Genomic DNA, 12,184 nt, shown 5'->3' on the forward strand with positions numbered 1-12,184 from the left:
CTCACCTGTGTACCCATGATGTGGACACAGGGGACAGCCCACCAGTGAAGTCAAAGACCTACCGGCTGTCCGACAAGGTGAAGGCTAGCATCCATGGTGAGGTTGCCAAGATGCTAGAGCTAGGAGTCATAGAACCTTCCAACAGCCCCTGGTCCAGTCCGGTGGTTCTAGTGCCAAAAGCCGCTCCACCAGGCACCACTCCAGAACTGAGGTTCTGTGTGGATTACCGGGGACTGAATTCAGTCACAAAAACTGATGCTCATCCGATCCCTAGGGCGGATGAATTAATTGACCGGCTGGGAGCTGCCCAATATCTCAGTACCTTTGACCTCACTTCGGGGTACTGGCAGATCTCCCTGACAGATAGAGCAAAGGAAAGGTCAGCCTTCTCCACGCCTGAGGGACACTTCCAATTTTGTGTGATGCCCTTTGGGCTCAAGAATGCCCCTGCCACTTTTCAGCGGCTGGTGAACCAGGTCCTCTCCGGAATGGAGAGTTTCTCCGCTGCTTATCTGGATGACATTGCTGCCTTCAGTAGCAGTTGGGAGGACCATTTGCAACATTTGCAAGCAGTTCTCCAGGCCCTGAAACAAGCTGGATTGACAATCAAGGCCAGCAAATGTCAGATTGGGCAGGGGTCGGTTGTGTACCTAGGACACTTGGTGGGTAGGGGAACAGTGCAGCCCCTTCAGGCAAAGATTGAGGCAATCATGGCCTGGGAACCCCCCAAGACCCAGACGGAGGTCCGAGCTTTCCTGGGCCTCACAGGCTACTACCGTCGCTTTGTGAAGGGGTATGGCACTATTGTAGCGCCCCTCACAGAGCTTACCTCAAAGAAACAACCTCGACGGGTAGTTTGGACAGAGGCTTGTCAGCAAGCCTTTGAAAGGTTGAAGCAGGCAATGTGTGCAGCACCGGTCCTGAGGGCCCCAGACTTCTCCAAGGAGTTCATTGTCCAGACAGATGCATCAGAACATGGCATTGGGGCAGTGTTATCGCAACTGAATGAAGAGGGCCTGGATCAGCCTGTAGTTTTCCTATCCAGGAGACTGCTTCCCAGGGAACAGAAGTGGAGTGCAATTGAGAGGGAAGCTTTTGCGGTGGTGTGGGCTCTGAAGAAGCTGCGGCCATACCTGTTTGGCTCGCACTTCCTGGTTCAGACTGACCACCGCCCCCTTCGTTGGCTGATGCAGATGAAGGGGGAGAATCCCAAGTTGCTGAGATGGTCCATCTCCCTACAGGGAATGGACTTCCGGGTGGAACATCGGCCTGGAGTGGACCACGCCAATGCAGACGGTCTTTCTAGGTATTTCCGCCTTAGTGAGGAGGACTCCCAAGGGGTTGGGTAGCTCTCCCCACTTTCAGCTGGGGGGGGACGCGTGTTAGACCTGTCTGGCCTTTTGCGTGGCTCCTCCAATTATTTATTTATTTTGTCCCCTTTTTACCCCTCATACCTTTATATCTTTTTGACCTCACCAGATTTTTATATGTTGGCCTGGGGGTTAGATGCTCTTTTGCCCTCATGATTTTTCACCTCAGGCCTAGGTGCCTTTCCTGACAGGAATTAATCCAGATCTACAAAATGGTGGCTTCTAACTGCCACAACTGTCACACCTGAGATCTGTCCCATAGGATAGCATAGGGCATTCCAGAACCTTCTGGTCCCTTCTTGACCTTTGAGGGTCAGCCTATAAAAGGCGGAATGCTGGGCAACCATTTTGTCTTGCCAGAGTGAGTCAGCTGGAGGACAGGCAGTAGCATAAGGTGGGGGTAGGATAGCCAAAGGGTTGACCTCCCAGTCTAGAGACGCTTCCTTATTGATTCACCACCCTTCCTCCCTTGTGGTAACTTGACCCCGCTGCGTTGGATTCCTGGAGACTCTGGGCGCCTGATCAACCCCTAGCCTAGAAATAAGGGATATGTATGGTTGAGGGTGGCTGTAGTGCTGAGGAGTACAGCCTATTGCCCAGTTGGGAAGCCTCAGTGAGACTCTGACAGAGTTGGACAAGAAGCGAGAAGGGTTAAGGCTGAAGGTTCGTTATTGTGATCCCTCCTCGTTTGACTCCTTAAATCAGCTAAGGACGTCCTTGCCTTCAACTCCCCACTGACATTCACCCAAGCGGAGCTTTCCCCTCATACCTGAGATGTCAGGCGGCTGGTGAGAATAGTGGCTCATCGAGGGAAAGAAGGCAGGAACTCTGCAACAAGTGGCGAGATCGAGCAGGAGAGGCTTTGGCTGAGGAGGGCATTCCCCAGCTCTGGTGCGACCGCCATTGATCCTGGAGTGGGCGGAGCGGAAGAGGAAGAGCCGTCGGGATAGAGCGGCCTCGGGTGTGGAGACACTACACACCCGCGCATGCCCGGTTGAGTCGACTGACTGCGTGAGGCGGAGTCGACCGAAGGGAAGAAGGGAACGGAAGATCAGATTCGACTCTCAGCTGTGGTAAGCCTTTGCCCGCGCCAGCTCTGGAGTTGAGAGCCTGGTCAGGCGAGGGAACGAGCAGTCAATCGCTGCACACGGAGAGATCCTCACCCCCACCCTCCCCGCGCCAGCGAGTGGCTGGTCGGGCGGGAAGAAACAAAACGAGCGCCAGAGGTTACCGGCTGAGACTTCTGTCGAGGTCTCCCTTGCTGTTCAGTGATCGGAGACTCTGGCCTCGCGGGCCCCACTGTAAGTAAGGAGTGTGTGGTGGGTGAAGACTGAGACTCCGAGTTAACGCTAGGAGGGACTGAGGAGCGGTTCCTCCCAGAGGGACCCATTGTGTGGGAAAATTCAGACCTGGTTCTATTGGAACTTGCCTTGATACCCCATTCACTCCCCATACTGTTTCCTGGAAGGGAGTACATTGACATGATGAAGTAAACCTTGTGTTTCAGGTCCAGAGGAGAGCGGCCACAGGGCCATGATCTGAGGGGCTAGTACAATCTGTTGAAATTTTGCTAAAAGTACCTTCTGATGGGGAAAAGTGCTAAGTTCTCATAAGAGGTAAAGGTGCATATGCTGTTCTAGGATAATCACTGACATCCTTCTCTGGCTGCATATATTGTTAGAAAGGTGGGGTGAGACTGGTAATGTACCTTAATGTAAATGTACTGAACAGAATAAGATGGAGATGTGAAGTGTAATACAGTACTTGGATTGAAACTGAACAAGGAGAAATACTGGTGTAAAAGTGATAAAGAAAAGCAAATCTATTTTTATAAAATCAAGCCATATTTTTCCAAAACATTGGTGTAGCGTCATTCTTTTTAGTGGAATTGCATGGGGTTACTGCTGGGTAGTATGCAACCTTCGCACATGTGCCTCTATTAGAGATTGTCTTACCCTAGGCCAGGCTACCCTAGGTGACCTGACAACTTTAGGTTCCAACACCTTGCATACAATTTTATAGTGGGCTTTGCGGGAGGGGCAGTAGGCAAGCCTCCAGGCGCGTTCCGCTTGGCGCACCTCCAGCTTTTTTGTCTTAAGGAGGGGGGAGAACCATTTATTCGCCTCATGAGCGCGCCTAACAGTGACACGTCTCAGAGGGGCTTCTTGGTCGCAAGCACTCGAGAGCCAGCCATTAAGCATGGCTACTTGGGACGATGAAGGGGCGCCCATTAGATCAGGGCAGGAGGATGACAACGTAGCGCAAAGGACGGAAATGTCTACCTTGCTCCAGTTCCTAGCCCAAGAGTTTCTCGGGGAAAAGGGTATCTTAGCCAAGTTAAGGTCTAAATGAAAAGAAATCAAAAAATGGTCAGACCACAGACAAGGAATGACAATAGGCATAGAAATAAGGACGTTTAACGTCCAGATTTGGTCCAGAGTATGGCCACGGGAATGGGTGGGGGAGTGGACATGGGAAACAAAATTAAGGCTAGAAAGGAGCTGAGAAAAATCTCTTGACGGGGCGTCTTCCGCCAGGTCGCCAGGCCAGAAGTTGAAATCCCCTAGCACTCAGACAGCTGTGTTATTAACAACTAAGGTGGCTAGTAGGTCCTGAAGAGCAGGAATAAAACCAGGGTTGGGGTAGGGGGGACGATATACTAAGACGTATGTGACGGGGACCTGAAAGGAAGCCGAACGTACCACTAGGCAGTCGGCGGTAGGTATGGGAGGAGAAGGAAGAACCTGAAAATGAAGTCCAGAGCGGAAGATCAAGGCCACTCCACCCCCCCGTCTTCCCCTCCGGCCGGTCGGCCCGAAGGATCGAATAGGAGGGGGGAAGGGCTGCCAGCACGTTAGGCAGAGAGTCTGATCTATACCAGGTCTCTGTTAAAAACATGAGGTCAGGTTTGTGAAGATCCAAAACACTAAAAAGCTCTGTCTGGGGGAGGAGCCAAGCTCGCGAGCGTAATGGTCGCCTTGTAGCTCGGCTCCGTCAGCCCTCTGGCCTGACTCGCCTATCCTGTTGTATATCCTGCCCAGATACGACACAATTCCGAAGAAATAGCAACGCAACGTTTCGCTCTTACTCACCGTTTGGCCTGGAGACTCCGGCGTGCTGCGGTTCCGAAGTTGTGCCCCCCGAAGGGACCTGGGCCCTCGTGGTGTTGAGACCGGGGCCTCGCCTATCGGATCCGGCCTGGCGTTGTGGTGACCGTCGGCCCCGGCCGAGAGACTGCGCCACTGGTGAGAGCCGTTGTGAGAACATCCCGGTGACCCTGATCCGGGCCCGCCTTGACGGCCGTGAGGCTGGTGCGGGGCGCGGTGCTCCGTGGACTGATCGTGGGAGGGGGTCCCCCCGCCGCTGCTCCGTCCATCGACCCTGGACCCTCGTCTTCGGACTCTGAGAGGAGCGCCAGCGATATTGCAGACGGCCCCCCGCCTTGGGCGAATCTCCTTTTTTCACCGAGGCTGCCATTGCTGGGTCCCCCCGGAAATCTGTAAAGGCCCGCATTTGTGAACTGTTCCGAGAATCGCGGAGGGTGGTGAGGAGGCTGGATTCACAAAATGGCTACCAACGACCTGTGCTGTGGGTCTCCTCGTGATGACGGCCTTGGGTTGCTGGACTGCACGGGGGCCTGGACGTGTGTGCGTGAGCCTACGATTGGAGACGTTCTTGATGCCTTACGATCCTTACGCGCGGCCCTGGCCCCCGGTGCTCCGGAAGACTCGATTCGGTCCACCGCCATCTTGGGTGAACGCTCCTTCATGGTCCCCTCTTGCCTCAGTGATGCCACCGCCTCGCCTCCCCAGGTTGCTACGAGGGATACTGTCACTATCCATCGACGGGTCTGCTGGCCGGTGGATTTGGAACCTCCTGCTCTTCGATGTTTGGAGTTTGGGGACTTGGATGTCGTGCGGGGATCCGATCCTCCCCGGGTGCCTGAGACCAATGGTGGACCGCTGCCTGTTGCCTTGATGAGGTCGTGTTTCTATTTTGCAGGGAAATCCCCGCTTTTCCTAACGGCGAGACTGAACTCCTGTCTATTATTGCCCTTGTTGCTATTGCTGAGACATTTGAACTGCCTATTTGAACTTTTGCCCGCTTGCTTATTCATTGCCCTCCCTGGCCTACGTTTTGCTCGTACTCTCTTTCAATTGTGTGCTTGCCTCGCATCGTGTTGTTTACCTCACACTGTCCTGTGGTGGGTGGTAACTGTGGTTAGGAAGGGACTGGGGTGAGATGCACGGCTCCCGGTGGTTTATTGATGTACGGATCTGTGGCGACGTTGCTCATAATTATTGTGCTGTGGGAGACCCCCCCCCGTACGTTTTTTTGGCGCTCGAGATTGTGTCGTTCTGGTTCAAATGTAATATGATCGTATGGTTGGGTGGAGGGCTGTAGCCGACCGTATTTGTTTCTGCCCTTTTGCTCCTCCCTCCCATTTATTTCCTTTGTTTTGATGTCCTTTTTTGTCTCTATATTCTTCCTTTCTCTTGTCTCTACTACATTTCGGGTTCTGGTTTAGGGCGACAGGCGCGCTGTTTGGAGGGTAGGCCGTAGCCTTCTGCAGGGGTGCTGGGTGGGATGGGTGGGTTGGGTCTTATTTGATGTTTTATTTTCCTCAGTTCTATGGCCCTTTTGTATCTCTTTATTGGAGTGCCGCGTCTGTCCTTGCCTTCCGTGGTATGATTGGGGTGGGGTCTGTAATGTCGCTGTTCTTCTTTTTGTATTTTTGCTGCTTTCCATTGAGACTCCCATGCCCTTCTCGTTGTTGATATTGTTGCTCTTTTATGTGTTCCTTGCTACGGGGCGCTTGTTTAGGCGCGGCAGTCTTTTCTTTCAGTTTGTGTTTTCCTTTCCCTCTCTTCTTTCCTCTTTCCCCCCCCCCTCCCTTTTTCCTTCTCTCCCAAGTTTAGTATGACGGGTTAGTCTTGGTGTTGTCGCTATTCCGGCCCCTTTGTTCTGTTTCCGATGTGCTACTGGGTGGTGGGGATGCAAAGTTGTTCTTAATTATATACCGACTTGTGTTCACGGCCCTGTTTTTATACTGATATATACAGTGCTGACATGCCTGCATGGCTGCCCTTTAGCCGTTCTGTTACCGATGGTTTGATTTGGGAATCCGGATTCTTCTATATTGTCGCTGAGCCGGTCATACTCCTTATCGCCCTATTATAAAAAATAACCTTCTTTGCTCCTGTTTGCTGGCCGTTTGGATCCTCTCTCCTCCCCCCCCCCCTTTTTAAGATTGTATTGCTTACGTTTCGCTATGATTGATTCTGTAACTCCATTCTGGACTTCTTGACTGCTTTCACGTATTATGGCCGGCCAGTTTGGTTGTAGGCCCAGATTTGTATATCCTGTCTATACCAATAAAGGTTTACAAAAAAATAAAAAATAAATAAATAAATAAATAAAAGCTCTGTCTGATGCTTAACAGCAGACCTGGTGTTCAGCAGGAAAGCAGAGGTTGTAGGGACAGGCATGTGAATAGGGCAGGAGGGAGGGGGAATCAATGAGGGCAGCAGGGGGACCGGGAGGAAAGTAGAGGGCCTGGTCCGAGCCAGCCCAAGCTCCGTGATCCGAGTAAGAGTGGGGGGGGGGGGGGAGGAACCCATGAACCCTGGTAAGAGCGGAGTTGCGAGGCCGAACAGGACAGGAAAGGGGCATGATGGAGTGCCCCTAGCCCCGGCCGGCCGCGGACGGGCTTAACTTAGGCGCAACTTCAGCACGCCTTCGTCGCGCCTGCTGCGCACGTCCGCTGCACATCCGCATGAGGCGATCCTTATGTAGGGAAAGGTGACTGCCCCTCCCAAGATGGTGGACTGCAGCCCCGTCAGCCCTCCGAAGACCGGCCCAGTGCCGGAGCGGGGCTAGGGGTGCAGCCAGCTGGAGCAGGGGGAAGCAGGAGGTAAGCCCGGTTGTGAAGCTAAAAGCACGTAAAAAGTCACAGTAATTTGTTTTTAAAAGGTCCAGATGAGAGCGCTGCCGCAGCGTCCACCGCCCCTCTACCACCGGGGATTAGTGATTGCTGCGCAGGCGCCTTGAGCAAGCCTTTAGAGGGTCCTGTAGGCGCGATGACTCGAGCGCTGACCCGGGATAGCTGCCCCTCCCAAGATGGTGGACTGCAGCCCCGTCAGCCCTCCGAAGACCGGCCCAGTGCCGGAGCGGGGCTAGGGGTGCAGCCAGCTGGAGCAGGGGGAAGCAGCAGGTAAGCCCGGTTGTGAAGCTAAAAGCACGTAAAAAGTCACAGTAATTTTGTTTTTAAAAAGGTCCAGATAAGAGCGCTGCCACAGCGTCCACCGCCCCTCTGCCACCGGGGATTAGTGATAGCTGCGCAGGCGCCTTGAGCAAGCCTTTAGAGGGTCCTGTAGGCGCGATGACTCAAGCGCTGACCCGGGATAGCTGCCCCTCCCAAGATGGTGCACTGCAGCCCCGTCAGCCCTCCGAAGACCGGCCCAGTGCCGGAGCGGGGCTAGGGGTGCAGCCAGCTGGAGCAGGGGGAAGCAGCAGGTAAGCCCGGTTGTGAAGCTAAAAGCACGTAAAAAGTCACAGTAATTTTGTTTTTAAAAGGTCCAGATGAGAGAGCTGCCGCAGCGTCCACCGCCCCTCTGCCACCGGGGATTAGTCCCATAACATTTGGAACACTGCCCCTATATAAACCTCCTGCATATCCCTGGGGGATAGCATTTGGGTAGGTAGAGATAAGAAAAGCCAACATAAGTGCTGAACATTATATGCTGGGTTCCTGAACAAGACACTTGCTGCGGTCTCTAATAATGTAATGGCATAGAGGTATGATGAACACTTTTGTTATTGTTATTAGTATCCAGATTGGTCACGGTTTTGCATAGAGCGTTCAAACAGCATAAAGGTGAACATGACCGCTGATAAGACATCTCTGCAATGAAGAACGTATCAAACAGATTCAAACAGACTGTGCCCACCCATCAACCAAAGGAGTCTCATTACACCCTAAAGCAATATCCCAGAACTGTTACAAGTACAAGAATTCAACACCTCCAGAAAGGAAAATGGTCTCTCGTCCTAGCTTGGTCTTCAAACGTTCATGTTTCTAGTCAAACAAATGTAGCACTTGTAGTCAGGTAAGGCAAATAACTTCCCTGGACTCTCCCTCCATGTACAACAACACAGGGGGTCAACAAATTGTCCCCATCACTGCTCCCATGCGTGGTGATCCTTCCTAACCACATACAGAAAATAGGACCAAGCACTGTGTCCACTGTCACCACCACCAAATTAAATGCAAACTTCTATCCCCTAAATCCTTCTTCCTTACAATTCTCAAGATAACCACACATAGGACATCTGGAACATGGACCCATAAAATCTTCTCCCAGTACATCCCCAATGTATACCTACCCATACTGTCTCCAGAATTTCTAATTTATATAGGGAAACACCCTGCGTAAGCTGTCAAAATCAAAAGCCATGCTGTCATGATTTCCAAAGGCAGTTCACAATGCTGAACAGCTTTATTGCACCTTTCTAGATTTTCCACAGTTTGCTACTCCTGTGATAAATATGTTGACTGAATGTTTATTGTATAATAATGTTAGAATGTGTAGCACTTTAGAATGTGAGAGGATATTAGACGTATTCTTTACAGATATCAAAATTAATCCCATTATAGGGAAAGTTGTTCATAAATCCATTCCGTGGTAGCCAGTGATAGATTAGGTAGATCACTCCAGTCTGTGTAACTTACTCCACCTGCACTAGCAGTATCTCGTAAATGGGACGGAAAGAGGACAAGATGCTATACAGAGAAACAACTTTTTTGTGACATTAGATCTTCTTTCACGCTCTACGAGTCTAGCTCCAATTCCAGATTCATAATCATTTCTACTTGGCTGCCCTGTGACCATGCAATCAGTCAGAATTCCCTGTCCCTATCGCTATGCTGCCCTGCAGCCCATAATCCCCAGATATTGTTTCCTAACCACCCGCTCCCTGGCAAGATTCATTGTTCCTTGCCTGCTGTACTGTCTGGATTACTTTCATTTATTTGCACTGTTGCCCATCAAAGTTCTCAAGCACCTCCTTATCCCGCAAAGTCCCTGCACCAGCCCGAATAAAAAGCCCCTCCTCTGTAGTGAACAATATCTTTGAGCAGATGTTTCTCATTATCTGATCTACACCTTATTTAACTGTCAAAACGTCTATAGGTTACAGTTAACATCCATCCAATGTACTACAACACTGTTTTTGACGGTGATTACATTATATTACATTGCAGTAGTGATATAGTACAATGGAGGCATTCATTTTCTTTTCAAACTTTACTGTACTAACGCAGCAAACCTGGGAACAAGTCTTTGTTTTGTGAATGGAGTTTAGCAGTGATGTGCAAGATATTAAGCCAATTAATTTCCAGGTGAGACACAGATTTAGATAAATTGATTTGGAAGTGAATTATTTTTTTGCACCATAAGGATTCTAAATCCCCCATGCTTTTTATTATTTTGCAATACAGTGGTTGAGCTTGCGATATTATCTCACTTGCCTCAAAAGAAATAAGCAGGTGTTGAAGACAGACATGTCCAGTAACGCTAACTCTGACATTATCCCAATGCTAAGGGTTTTGCTACGCTCAATCCTATCTGGCCGAAAGTACACCATATCTGACACGACAAGTCATGTGGCCACCACCTCTTCTGGTCTGGCATTAGGAAAGAACTTTTCCCTTGTACTAAAATTATATTACAAAATGCGTTCGCCTCTATGTATAAATGATTGAGTCACACTTTCCATCGAAAAGGCAAATTTTTGATTTGCCTTGAACTACTGACCCAGTTGTCAGATTTGCATGAAATCAATGAATTGCCAATCAATGAAATCCGTTCTTGGGAAAAAAAAGTTGGTGAAAAAATTAGTGATTTCTCATTTTAGCTCCCACAGTAAAAGTCGCTCTCAACAACAGCTAGAACAGATTTACACTATACTTGCCATGAAAGTAGAACTTTCTCAGGTAGAAAGCAAGCTTTACTCAAAAAGCATTTTTTTTTGTTTGCTCTAAATCGGTTGAGAGTGATGGAGCGCGATTATTTTAGTGAGTTTTTGCTCGATCAATTCCTGCTCACTGGGTGCGATACTGATATAAACTTAAGAAACAATAACTAACAGTGTGTCTCGTGAAACACATGAAAAGTTTAAAACTGCAGTGTAAAAGCATGCAAGAGGGTCGCCAAACTGGTTGGAGAATAAGTTGTTCGTGACAGAGAGAAAAACTAATATTGTGTTAAAACAATAATGTGTAGTGTAAGAATGAAAACTAAGTTTTTTTATCAAAAATGATTATGAAAATGCGCAAGTAAAATAATTCCTGCTTCAATATAAATATGAAAGAAAATGCTTGTTTATTAATAAAATCATAAATGGTCTATGCTCATAAACATAGATTAAATGGAGTTTATATAATAATTCCTTATGCACTTCTATTTCTCTGTTTTCGAAGTTAGCGTTTTCCTTTAGAAGAAGATGATGATGTTAGTACTTTCACACTGTAGGCCTCAAAAATGTATTTTGTCCTTCATCGTTTCATCTGAATAGACCAAAATGCTGACCTGATTGCATTATAGCTACGAGTATTATCGTTTGAGTTTCTTTTCTACTTTTTGAATGGAGATTGACCAAAAGAAATCATGAAAAATACGCAAAAGTTACTTTGTGGGCAGGAACCGTGAACATTTGGAGGTATAATTGCCCCGTGGGAAAAGAACGTGTGCAGCTATTTTCTTGCAAATCTGAGCCTGACATGCGGTCAGTCTGAACTCTGATTTCCCTGAAATGAACCCTCCTGTTTCCCCTCTGCGCTTTACCGGCTGGTAAAGTGAAGCAGACCCAAACCGTTTGGCTGACGGGTTGATGACTCTAGCTTCCGCAAGCTGTGCTCTGGTGCTCTACTGGGTCCATCGTGTGTCCTGGTCCTGTTAAATCTACAACCGAATCATTGGTTTGTATGATTCTAAAAACATACAGTATTTGCAATGTGTATTCCCACCCCCCTCTCTCGCTCTCTCTCTCTCACCAGGTATTGAAATTGTGATGCATTTGCTCTGAACTGTGATGTTTTGTGATTATACCGGTCTACAGATGATCAACCATTAGAATATGATTCTAATGTTATTTTGTGGTTTGACCATTCACTTTGAAGCTTAGGTAAACTATTCTTGATAACTAATTCATGTGTTTGTCCTATCATTTTGATAATTTTATTGACAATTTGAGAATATTGTTGTTAGGCACTTTTTAATTACAGGTCCTCATGAAGGATTGCTTTCCGTCTCTCGTTACCCAAGTCCCTATTAGCTCATACAAAGATCTATCGGAGGACCTTATGGGTTGTGAATGTTTGTAGTTTCTATGGGCCATGCTCTGTGATGTTATCAAGTGTGTAGCTGTGGATTGAGATTACAGTGTGGTGGGTAACTCATGTTTGTGCCCACAAAATTTACACTGCTCCTGCTGGATCAAGAGCTTTTTGAATTTAAAAAGGTTATAAAAGTGCCACTGGGATTTAAAGGGTTAACACTTTTGCATATCTGTCGTTTCAACTCAAGAAAAAAAAAACTGTTATTACATGAGTACACAACACAAACCCTGCCACACCTATATTGGTGGTCAAACAATTGTGTAGGTATGGCTATCTGGCTTATTTCTCTACTCTGACACGCTTACCTAAAAAAAAGATTTTGAAATTACAGAGTGGGATACATCCAAATAGTTATACAAGCAAGGAAATAGCAAGAAGTAAATCTATATTTCATATGAATATTTTTACAGCACAC

At 48.5% G+C, this 12,184-nt stretch overlaps 1 protein-coding gene across 1 annotated transcript in view; it reads right to left on the bottom strand.

Annotated features, from left to right (window-relative positions):
* Window positions 1-12,184, bottom strand: part of KLHL28 (kelch like family member 28) — a 278,015-nt gene that overhangs the window by 125,982 nt on the left and 139,849 nt on the right. The gene's annotated exons all lie outside the window — the stretch shown is intronic.

Source organism: Lissotriton helveticus, chromosome 9 (genome assembly GCF_964261635.1).
Source record: "Lissotriton helveticus chromosome 9, aLisHel1.1, whole genome shotgun sequence".
Lineage (NCBI taxonomy): Eukaryota > Metazoa > Chordata > Amphibia > Caudata > Salamandridae > Lissotriton > Lissotriton helveticus.